The sequence below is a fragment of the Xyrauchen texanus genome, chromosome 25 (genome assembly GCF_025860055.1).
Source record: "Xyrauchen texanus isolate HMW12.3.18 chromosome 25, RBS_HiC_50CHRs, whole genome shotgun sequence".
Taxonomy (NCBI): domain Eukaryota; kingdom Metazoa; phylum Chordata; class Actinopteri; order Cypriniformes; family Catostomidae; genus Xyrauchen; species Xyrauchen texanus.
The window spans coordinates 42,739,632-42,752,889 of NC_068300.1; the positions used below are offsets into that span (position 1 = coordinate 42,739,632).

A 13,258-nucleotide genomic window follows, 5' to 3' on the forward strand; every position below is an offset into this window, starting at 1 on the left:
ACCACAGACACGCTTCTGAAGCACGGTCAGAAAATGATGCACTTCAACAACACATTATCAGCAAAACAACACAAAAATACTCTCTCCAAGCAGACAGGTTGGTTACATTCAATTTCGTAAACCAAGAGAAAAACTCAAGTTATGCAACACAAGTTGTTTAATTTTTATTCACTACAGCTTATTTAGTGGATTAGTATCTGTTATGTAAGTGGCCATGATGTTGATATTCTCTTTTATTTTATGCAAATTTTTACATGCAAATTTCATAATGGCAGAATATCCTACTACACATTTATGCTACTGCCTAAAGACTAAATTTAAAAGTACTTATTTTTGCATGTTATAATATGTTATTTTTTTAAAGAAATTCAATTATTTTGCTTATATCATTATTTGTTGACAAATATTTCATAATCTAGCAAATGCTTGGGTTGTTTACAAGCACTCAATAAACTGATAATGCAAAGTAATTAAAATTGTTGACATTTTGATTAAATTCACTGTATTATTGACAATAAATCAATAGCATATTTGTTTTATGAAATTTCCCTCAATGTGTATGTTTAGACAACACTAAACACTAAAGAGTAGAGATAACCTTTTGGAACATAGTGTTTATTGATAGTGCTTGCAGAGTATTGCAAAGCTGTATTTACTGTGTAAACGTTTTCATGCTGAGTTACCAAATGTCCTTCATGGTCCCATTGTGTGACAAACCTGAACATCCAGTTTGTCAGTGGGACATCTATGGTCAGACCAGCATAAGAGCTTAGTGCTGGTGGACACATCAAATCTTTACATTCAGACTTTTAGCAAAGAAACTACGGTGACTACACACAAAACAGAAAGGAAAAATAAGATGGCACAATATAATCAAGTAAGTCATTTTTAAGTTCTTTGTATTGCTCTTAATTACATCCTCCAGCTGTAGATGCCACAGCCTTTTGTTTTGGTTCATCAATGTCAGAAATTACCTTTGAATTGATATATATATAACTAAACTCATAACTCATAGCCTAGACTATAAAATTAAGAAATATCACATGTTAGATAACAAATAAAAAACATTTTAAAAGTTTGGGGAATATTTTTGGTGATATTTTGGCCCTGAGGCCTGGTTCATTTCTGACACTGGTTTATATGTCTAACATATGTAAATATCCCCATTAGCCATTACTGTCTTCATCAGGAGATGTCAATCTGGGAGGGTCCGTCAACCCTCAGTAAGATATCACTGTTTTATTAGTAATTTGCCATAAAAAGAAATGGGCAAAAATGTCCTGTAAACGTTCATATCTGTGTGAATACACAATGAAGGATACATTGATAATGATTATGAAGCATTCATTATGATATATTGTGCTTTCAGTGCCAAATCCACTGACTTTGACTTCATGGCTGTTATTGGTAAAGGAACATTTGGGAAGGTGATTATTGACTGATTCCACTGTCTGATTATGAACACACCTTAGGAATTAATTAATGATTAACACTTTAACAGGAAGTCGAGTAAGGTTACCTTGATGACAACATAAGCGACTTATAAGTTGATTAGCAAGAAAAACAATACAGAAATATTTTTTTTCCCAAAAAGGAAGCAACACACAGTCTGAGATTTCATGTCGATTGCAGGTGCTCTTGGCAAAACTCAAAGCCGATGGAAAATTCTATGCAGTAAAGGTTTTGCAAAAAAAGAGGTTGGTATTTATTGGTTTTGCTAGCATGCCACCTTACTCGTTTTTTTTATATGAGCCATTGAGAGACTATTACACAGCTCTGATAGTGATATAATCTACCGGTAATGTCATTTTACTGTCCTTCGTACCATAACAATCTGTTTCATTGTTTGCTTTTCAAAGACGTTTACATGTTGGAATAGAATTATTACAGTAAAATTATCCCAATAGTTTTATTAATAAAACACAAGTGGATCATAAGAAGTGTAATCTGATTACAAAGTAATTAGTTACTGAAATGTAATTACCTTTTAGTAATTTAACATAAAATTTTTATTTCTTGTAATCAGATCAGTTACTGACTTTGAATTAAGATAATTACTTTTAAAGTATATTACTTAAGTTACACATATTTCTAAAATAATATTACATTGATGAGACAAAACGTTATGACCACATGTCTATTATGCTGTTGGTCCTCCATGTTCCGCCAAAACAGCACTGACCTGCAGAGGCATGGATTCTACAAAACCCCTGAAGGTGTCCTATTGTATCTGACACAAAGGTATTAGCAGCAGATCCTTCAAGTCCTGTAAGTTGCGAGGTGGAATCGCTGTTGATTGAACTTGTTGGTCCAGCACATCCCACAGATGCTTAATCGGATTGAGATCTGTAGAATTTGGAGGCCAGGGCAATGCCTTGAACTCTTCATCATATTCCTCAAACCATTCCAAAACAATGTGTGCAGTGTGGCAGGGCACATTATCCTGCTGAAAGAAGCCACTGCCATCAGGGAATACCATTGATATGAAGGGGTGTGTCACATGTCAAATTGACATCCCCAGGCCGGACCCAGGGTTTCCCAGAAGAACATTGCACAGAACATCACACTCCCTCCACCTGCTTGTTGTCTTCTCACGGTGCATCCATGTGCCATCACCTCCCAAGGTAAACGGCACACACATGCATGGCCGACCACGTGATGCAAAAGAAATGGGACTTAAAGGACCAGACGACCTTCCACTGCTCCAATGTTCCGACGCTTGCATGCCCATTGTAGGTGCTTTCATTGGTCGACATGGGTCATCATGGGCACTCTGTCTGGTCTGCAGCTACGTAGCCCAATGCGCAGGAGGTTGCGATGCACTGTGTTTGTAGTGACACATTCCTCCTGTAATAATAATAATTCCTTACATTTATATTTTTCTTTTCTAAGCACTCAAAGCACTTTACATAGTATAGGGGGAATCTCCTCAACCACCACCAGTGTGCAGCATCCACTTGAATGATGCGACGGCAACCATTGTGTGCCAGAATCCTCACACTAGATATTGGTGGACAGGAGAGTAGAGTGATGTAGCCAATTCAGGGATGGAGAAAATTAGGAGGCCATGATAGATAAAGGCCAATGGGTGGGATTTTGGCCAGGACACCAGGGTTATACTCCTACTCTTTACAAGAAGTGCCGTGGGATTTTTAATGTCCACAGAGAGTCAGGACCTCGGTTTAAATTCTCACCCAGAAGATGGTGCTTTTTACAGGATAGTGCCCCGTCACTATACTGTGGTATTAGGACTCACAAAGACAGGGTGAGCACCCCCTGCTGGCCTCCCTAATACCACTTCCAGCAGCAACCTTAGTTTTCCCCAGTAGGTCTCCCATTCAGGTACTGGCCAGGATCAACCCTGCTTAACATTAGTGGGCAACCAGGCAAGAGCTGCAAAGTGATATGGCTACTGAAAATATGGCTGTAACCATCATTAAAATTTTCTGTGACTTGTGCCACAGTAGACCTTCTGTCAGTCCGGACCAGAAGGGATAGCCTTCGCTGCCCTCATGCAAATCGATGAGCCTTGGGCATTCAACACCCTGTTGCTGGTTTTTGGTTTGTCCCTCCTCAGACCACTGTCAGTAGGTCTCGCCACTGCTGATCAGGAGCACCCCACAAGTCTTGCTGTTTCAGAGATGCACTGACCCAATCATCTGGTCATAACAATTTGGCTCTTGTCAAAGTCACTCAGGTCTTTACTCCTGCCCATTTCTCCTGCATTCAGCACGTTGACTAAGAGAACAGATTGTTCGCTTACTATCTAATCTACTCACACCTTGACATGTGGCCTTGTTAGGAGATGATCAACCTGTCATCCGGGTGGTCACAATGTTTTGGCTCATCAGTGTATGTATAATACATTTAAAATATAATTTTTCTGTTCATATGTACATCTGTTTTAGGCCCTTATGACTTTCTTCAATGAAACATTAAACAAGATTTTTCGCAGAATGTTAGGAACTAACAGCCTCAGTCACCATTCACTTTCGCTACATATTTTTGCATTCAATGAAAGCGAATGGTGAGATTCTGTCTAACATTTTCTTTTGTGTACCACGGAAGAAAGTCATATGGGTTTGGAACAACATGACGGTGAGTAAATGCTGAAAGATTTGTTTTTGTTTTTTTACTTAAAATTACTGGAAGTTACTTACATGCCACTTTTACATGCCACTGTTTTACTGAGATCATTTTCATTACTATTCATTTAGCTAAGCAGGCAGCACTGGACAAGAACTGGATTGAGTGGCTTATTGCATCTTGAAACTGTTTCTAGCTGTAGCATTTTCATTAGTATGTTCTGGCCTATTCTGTGGCCGATGTCCACTCATGCGTGTATTCTCTTGTTTTCCTATTGTGCCTTGTGTACATTAGCAAAAGAACATAATGGCGGAGAGGAACGTGCTGCTCAAGAGTCTGAAACACCCTTTTCTAGTTGGGTTGCACTACTCCTTTCAGACCCCTGAAAAACTTTATTTTGTGCTGGATTACGTAAATGGTGGAGAGGTATGACATCACTGGTAGACCATTACGTGCAGCTACATTGTTGCACTGGCAAATCCTGCCCCCTTTAGACCCCAAAACCAATCAATTGACTTTAAGACAAATTCTGACAAATTTTCTTAAAAACTTTTCATTAGTATTATTTCAGGCTTAGATAGAATTTAGAACAGATTGGATACTACATTACAGCCAATGTAATGTAAAATAACACTACATGGCCAAAAGTATAGCATGTGGAAACCCCCCTTTTATTGAACAGGTTTGGTTATTCCAGTGAAGACAACTCTAAAGGCTACAGAATACAATGACATTCTAAACTAGAGTGTTGTGTGCTTCTAACTTTGTGGCAACTGTTTGTAGGGACCTTTTCTTTTGCAGCAGGATAATGTCCTTGTGCACAAAGCGAGATTCGTACAGATATGCCGATATGATACTGAGACTGGAGTGAAAAAACTTCACTGGCCTACATAAAGCCAAGACCTGGACAGGGCATCTGTCATGCTGGAATTAAAAGAGCCTCAAACTGCGGGCTAATATTTGAAAGCACAGAACTCTCTGGAAAATCATTGTATGGTGTAGCATTAAGATTTTTCTTCTTTAAGATTTGCCTCTTTTCAGCAAACTGTACGGGTTGCCAATGGTTGCTTGCATCAAATTCAAGGCATTGATGATTGCTTACAGAACAACCACTGGCTCCCCACCCCCTGTCTAAACTCGCTACTTCAAGTCTATGTGCCCTCCAGAAGCATAAGATCAGCAGGTAAGGGGCGCCTCATGGTACCATCTCCCAGAGGCACAAAATCACTTTCCCAGACCTCCACTTAATTTATGCCTCGCTGGTGGAATGACCTTGCAAACCACACCCTAGCAGCGAGTTCTGTAGCCACATTCTAGAAACATCTAATGACACATCTCTTTCACGAGTTCTTGACCCAATCCTTCTAAAGCAAATACTTGAATTAGTCTTCTATCTTCTTTATAAAAAAACATCTCTTAATATTCGCTTCTATTGTACTCCTCATTTGTAAGTCACTTTTGACAAAGGTGCCTGCTAAATGCATAAATGTAAATGTCTTCACTGAAATTAATGGCACTGCTCAACATATTAATTAAAAGGGGGTGCCCACATAATTTTGGCAATTTAGTGTATATTAAAGTGCATATTTTTCAATACTTTAATCAGTTTTTTCACAATACACCTGTGTGGCAAAGTAAGTGACATTTACTGTTAGTAGTTGGTTTTTGATGTCTTGTGTTTTAACTTCTCCAGCTGTTTTATCACCTGCAAAGAGAGCGCTGTTTCTCAGAACCACGGGCTCGCTTCTACACAGCTGAGGTGGCCAGTGCCATTGGTTACCTCCACTCTCTAACTATAGTTTACAGGTTAGTACCTGAGAGAGCTTATCATATTATAATCACTCTGTTGAGCCTGACCTCACTTTTATATCTTTATGTTGGCATACAGAGACCTCAAACCAGAAAACATTCTATTAGACTCCCAGGTAAGATTCTTATTTAGGACTTTTACTGTACATGTACAGTATGTAGCACAACATGCATGGTTGAGCGCAACAATCTGGTTCTGGAAGTAAACAACTTTAAATCAACGGTTTTACATATTTACATAATTTTATTTGATTATGTCATTGGCAATGCTTCATGGGACTGTAATTCATGCCCTCATTTAAGACATTAAGTACACAGTACCTTTTTGTCAAATTTTCTAATAATTTTTTGCTTCAAATCAAAGTTTGAAATGTGATTCACCCAGGAGCTGGTTGGTTTGATTTAAGGCTTACAACTCTTTTACGAAGTACGTTGTTATGAGTGTAGGTGAGCAGGAAGGTAGACGAGGGGCGAGGATCTAAACGCAGCGAAAAAACACGAACAAAGGAAACATCCACAATGGGAAAAAGTCAAACAAAAACACGGAAGGCATAAGAAGAGTTAACAGGCGGGGTAAACATCGACGGGAAACACGGGAAACAGGCATCCACATACATCAAAGACCGACAGGGGAATGGAGAAACAAACAGGGTTATATACAACGACACAGGAAGATTACAAACGACATTCAGGTGCGAACAATGACAGAGTGTAGAGGACCAGAAACAATCGTGACGGTGACATGGAAAACACGGGACAGACAACCAAGGAAATCGTGACATAAGTAATGAAATCCCTATGGAAAAAATAAATGGGTAAAATACATCTGGAACAAAGATGGTTGAAAAGAAAATACATTTTAATATTGTAAATAATTTGTGTTTTTAATCTGTTTCAGGGTCATGTGGTGCTAACAGATTTTGGTTTGTGTAAAGAAGGTGTTGAACCAGAAGGAACCACCACAACTTTTTGCGGCACTCCAGAGGTAAAAGTTGTATCCACTTTTATCCATCAACTTCACATAAGTCATATGATATTCTCTCTCTTAGTATCTAGCACCTGAGATTTTACGTAAAGAGCCCTATGACCGCACGGTGGACTGGTGGTGTCTTGGAGCTGTGCTCTACGAGATGCTGTACAGCTTAGTAAGTTATCATCACTGAGTTGCTTGCAGACATTTGGATGTATTTTATTAACTTAATTTTACTTAATTTTTTATGTTAATAAGATATAATTTAACTTTGGATGACTGTGGCAAACAGCCTCCATTCTACAGTCGAGACGTTTCGGAGATGTATGATAGCATTTTGCATAAACCTCTCCACTTGTTGCCTGGAAAATCTGAGGCTGTGTATCACCTGCTCCACGGACTCTTGCAGAAAGAACAGCGTCGGTGAATAGGAGCTATCGCTGATTTTGTGAGTGACCATTGGTGATAAAAGCATTTGTGGAGATTGTAGCTTTTATAAAGTCTGAGAATACCACAGGGGTTTTCAACCTTTTAGGACATGCGCTGCCCCACGTTTGTCTAATTTGAGCTCGCCCCCACCAACACACAACAAACAAAGAAATGCGTCAAAAAACACATTATTATAAAATTTTGTCTGTTACTGAATCTGTTCCTGAGTACGTCAAATATTTTATTTGTATAGCGCTTTTCACAACACACATCATTTTAAAGCAGCTTTACAGAAGATCAGACATTAACAGAAAATTAAACTGTAATGTCTATAATGTCTTAGAATCATAATTGTGTAGTTTGTTTATATATGTATAAATATGAATAAATTGTGTATAAAATAAATAATTAAATAACAAAAAAACAGACTCACTATGAATATAATGTAAATATTACTTATGTATGATTAATCTAAGTAAGTGTTAAGGGGCAGTGTTTAAACAACAAACTGTAAGATCAATGACCAATGTCTTTGAAGTCCATCCTGGATTAACTGCAGAAGTTCACATAGATGCAATTGTCCTTGTTAATTGGCTGATGAAAGCTTTTGTTGGCAATTGTTAGTCTATGTATTCCATTTCAAGATCGTAGTCCATCAATAGACCGAGGTGATGTAGGCAGATATCAGGGATGTGAAACGCAGTTCAACCTGGCCAGTAATTTCGGTGAGGTTCGGTGTGGTCCATCCTAAATCCAAGGTTCAGACAATGATATATAAAGTATCCCATGTCTTATGGTTGGAGTTGGCATCAGTTCATCCTCTGAAGTCCATCATACTAGACTGAAGTGATGTTTGGCTGGCACCTGCTGCATTTAGTCATCATTCAAGAGAATGTTGTGATCTATCGTGTCGAATGCAGGATCTAAAAGCACTAGAAGAGAAATGCAGCCGCGATCAGATGATAAGAGCAAGTCATTTGTAACTCTGATAAGTGTAGTCTCTGTACTGTGATGAGGCCTAAATCCTGACTGAAATTCTTCGTATATACTATTTCTCTGTAGAAATGAACATATTTGGGAGGATACTACCTTTTCCAATATTTATGACATAAACTGGAGATTTGAAATCGGTCTTTAACTAGCCAGTTCTCCAGGATCAAGTTGTAGATTCATAATAAGTAATAAGAAACTTTAATTTAAAATTTCTTGGGACATGTCCTAAGCATAGCGAGGAGTTAATAATATTAAGAAGAGGTTCTGAAATTACAGGAGATACCTCTTTTAAGAGCTTAGTTGGTATAGGATCTAATAATCATGTTGTGGCTTTTGATGTTTCGATACGTTTTGTTAGCTCTTCATGACCTATGACAGAGAAGGATTGAAGTTGCATGTGAGGAAATTTATTAGACACTGTTTTCTGAGGTGCTTTGACAGATGATTGCATAATTCCAATTTTATTTCTGATTATTTCAATTTTATTAAGAAATTCATGAAGTCATTACTCTAGTGTTGCGACGTAATATCTGGTTCTGTTGAGGCTTTATTCCTAACCAATTTAGCCACAGTACTGAATAAACACCTAGGATAGTTGTGGTTATTTTCTATGAGTTTACTCAAATATGCTGACCTGGCAGCTTTTAGTGCCTGTCTGTAGCTACATACACTATCCTTCCATGCACCACAAAATACTTCTAATTTTGTATTTTTCCTCATGCGCTCCATTTTCCGAGCTGCTATCTTGAGAGCATGAGTGTGATCATTGTACCATGGTGCAGGGCTTATTTCTTTAATTTTCTTTAATCGAAGTAGGGCGACAATATCAAAAGTGCTATAGAAGACTGCATTTATATTTTTTGTTATTTCATCAAGTTCTTCTGGGCTTAGGTTTATTGAGTGAATGAGATAGATCTGGAAGATTATTAGTGAAGCTATCTTTAGTGGTCGAAAGAATAGTTCTACCTGAATGATAGCGTGGTGTAGATTGAGTTTTGTTGTTTTGTTTAAGTTTGACCTTAATAAAAAAATGTCTAAATGATTTAGTGAGGGTATTGTGTTTGGTAGTTCGGGGAACAGACACAGTCTCTATGAGATATCTAAGAGATACTGTCTCTATTTGATGTCAGACGCTCTGGCACCCGAAATGCAAGTAACAATAGTGGCTGGAGTCTCTATTTCCACGTTCCTTACAATAGAATTGCCAATATCAAGTGCTCTTTCAACATGATTCTCAGTGGGTGTATCACTTAGTGGTGAGAATCGATTGGAAACCCTAACAGGAACGGGAGAGTGGTGTCTCTTTGCTGAGCGAGTATGTCGCTGAGACGTCATCCAAATGCCCTGCTGCAGGGGCTCTACAGCCGGAACCAAAGTGTGTATGTTGCTCTCTCTACTACTCGCATCCGAAACAGTATCTATTGGCTTCTCTTCCTCACTGACATCCACTAGCATTCGGATGCGAGTCTCTCATTATCTAGCAAGGCTAGATAAAAATGAAATGTCTTAGAGTTGTGCAAATCTGATGGTCCTTGTAACCTCACACAGAACCGCCTGGTTTTACTCTGTGTGGGGGTTCCTGCTGAAGGCCTGTAATTTATGACGTGGAAACATTCAAATCTGAAAGGCTAATCATGTTGCTGGAATTCTTCTGCATATAAAATCTTACAGCAGAGATCAGTGAGGTGCATTACAGTTAAACCGGCAGGTCATTTCGGTGAGGTATATCCTAAGTCCAAGGTTCAGGCAATGGCATATGAAGTATCCCATGTCTTATGTTTGTAGTTGACATCAGTTCATTCTCTGAAGTCCATTGTCTGGCAGGCACTGGCTGTATCTAGTCATTATCACTCAGAGACAGGTAGCAGTGGAGTCCGATAACAAGCAGGAATGTAGCTGGACCTGGCTATGATATGAACCCTGAGGTTGAGACAGGGAAACAAATGTAATAATATTAGCGTAGATGCTATTCAAAGTATTGCAGACTTATAGATCATGATAAATATTTCTGGTTCCAGCAGACCTAACCAAAGCAGCCTAATTGTGAGTGTGAAGGATAAATTAGGTGTATGCCTGGCTAAATAGATGAGTCTCAAGTCTAGACTTAAACTGAGAGGGTGTCTGCATCTTGAACAGTGTTATGGAATTAAACTATTCCATAGTTTAGGAGATTATAATGAACGTGATGGAAAATAGCGTGGTAAAAGATAACTTAAGTACTGCGGAGCTAGACCATTCAAATCTTTGTATGTAGTTAACAGAATTTTTAAATGAATACAAAATTAAACAGGTAGACAATGTAACAATGATAAAATGGGTCTAATATGATCATATTTCTTGGTTCTCATCCAATTTGAATTCCATTTGAAACCAATTGAAGTTTATTTATTGATCTTGTTGGACATCCTCCCAGTAATGCATTACAATAATCTAGTCTTGTCATGAACGCATGAATTCGTTTTTTGCCATCAGCAACAGAGAGCATGTGTCATAATTTAGCAATATGGTGGAAGAATGCTGAATGGAAATTTTATTGACAGATTGCTGTCAAATATAATACCTGAGTTCTTCACTGTTGAAGATGATGTAACAGTACATCCATCGAGAGTCAAATTATATTTTAGCAGCTTATTTTTAGAGGTTTTTGGTCCAATAATTAGTACCTCTGTTTTGTCGGAATTGAGTAGAAGGAAATTTCTGGTTATCCAATCTTTGATCACTGCTAATTTGGAGAATAATGCATAACAGTGGTAACTTATTCCACGATTCCTGATAATATCTCCCTGGGGAAGCATATGCAAGGAGAAAAGAAGAGGCCTAAAACTGATGGCACTCCATACTTAACTTTTGTTTGATTTGACAATTCCTCATTTAAACAGACAAAGTGGTAGCGGTCTGCTAAATTGGACCTAAACCAAACTATTGCAAGTTCACAAATGCCAACATTTCAGCATATTCAAGAGAATGTCACGATCTATTGTGTCGAAGGCAGCTCTAACATCTAAAAGCACTAGAAGAGAAATTTAGCCATGATCTAGATAAGAGCAAGTAATTTGTAACTCTGATAAATGCAATCTATGTACTGTGATGGGGCTGTGACAAATCACAAACTGAACACCCAAAAGCATAAGTGTGGCAAGGAGGAGGGTGGGGCCGGCCCCTAATCAGGCTAATCAATCCCACAAGTGGGATAAAGGCAGCCAGAAGCAGCAATTCGGGAGAGAGAAAGCTACAGGCAGCTGTCCTTTATGTGTGTTATATGTCTTTTGATTTAAGTTAACTCTGTTAAGTACACAATTGGTAGCCAGCAATGTGTTCTTCACAAACCAATACACTGAATCGTCACCGAAGGCTTGCAGACTAACCAGAATGTCCAACTGCAAACAGCCCTCTCACACTTTAGCAGGAAGCTACACACAATCAAAAATCAGTCTTCACAGTCTGTGTGATGAATGGGGAAGGCTACAATAACTGGCTAGATTACTTATCTAACTAGCAGGCCAGTTTCCAGGCAGGTCTGAACAGCTTAAAAAAATAGATAAATAATAAATTTAAAAAAATAATAAAAAAGGTCTGAACGTCCGCTCTCTGCTTCACATTATTTCAGGCAGATTTTTCACAAGTGACAAAATTGGCAAAAAAGTTATTTATATTTACTTAAAAAATTTACATAGTATTGGTAGTTAATGTTTATTTAGCAAGTTTCACAGAAACGTTTATAGATAAAGAAGAGGCTAGCCTCTAATTATTGTGTAATTAGATAAAATACACTTGTTAATCCTGTAAAATATATGTAATTCAATAATAATTGTATTACTGTAATAACCCCAGTGAGCAAGCAGAAGGTGACTGTGGCAAGGAACATAAATCTCCATAAGATGTTGGTCAATGGGAGAAAAATAACCTTGGGAGAAACCAGGCTAACTGTGGGGGCCAGTCCCCTTCTGGCTAACATCAGGAATATAATGACATTATTATTCATGTATAGTGCAAGTCATGGTTTAAAATTATTAAACTAATTAAGTTTAAGGGACAGTGTTTAAACAAAGATTCCCCTTCTGTCACTCACTGGACGTAGTGTCAATTGTAGTGACACAAGGGGTCTCTTCTGAGAGCCTCACGTACCTCTAAACTTGAACTTGAGGGCCAATGTCAAGTTAGCTGACAATATTTGCATATCCCGCCCCCAGACATATGGGTATAAAGGGAGTGGGCGAGCAAATGCCAGACAGATTTTTTCTTCGGAGCCGAACGGTTGTGTGATCAGCGAGCTGTGTGTCACGACTGCTTCACCCACCTCTGCAAGAGAGCTTTCTGTTGGATCTGACGCCGCATTCCAGCGGCTTTCTCCTCTCTGCACGCTGCGCAGACTCTGCCCCTGGGCGCTTCGACAGCGCTTCTCTCCTAAAAGAGTTTAAATTTTCTGAAAGAGTTTTATTTTCCTCTAAAAGAGTTTGTTTTCTGGTAAAGAGCAACATGCACAAGCGGGCATTGAACGTCCTTTTCAGGACGCGTCTTTGTAAAGATGCCCTTCCGCCACTGTGTAGTTCCTGGATGTGGCCGGTGTCTCACCAGATCCGACGGTCATAGATGCTGCCTCGTGTGCCTGGGTAGCGATCACACCAAGGCAGCGTTTGTGGATGGTACATGTTCTTACTGCGAGGACATGACCATGGCAATGTTGCGGTCGAGGCTTTCGTTTCTCAAAACGAACGCCACTCCAGCCACCCCCCGCGTTGCTCCTGCTTCCCACGGAATTGAGGACGACCCGGCTGGCGATGGAGGCGATTTGGGGAATGGCAGCGGGCTCAGTTTCACTGGGCACAGCCTCACAAACCACCTGCCCCCCTTCTGTCCGCGCTCGGGATGACGGCGACTCGCTACACGGCCAGTTTGTCTCATCCCTGGAGCCAGGTCATCGAAGCTGCATCGGAGAGATCTGACGCTGAAGACCTCACCGGACTCCCATCC

The 13,258-nt window shown here is 39.3% G+C and overlaps 1 pseudogene; it reads left to right on the plus strand.

Annotated features, from left to right (window-relative positions):
- Positions 1–13,258, plus strand: part of LOC127618444 (serine/threonine-protein kinase Sgk2-like) — a 37,278-nt pseudogene continuing 24,020 nt past the window's right edge.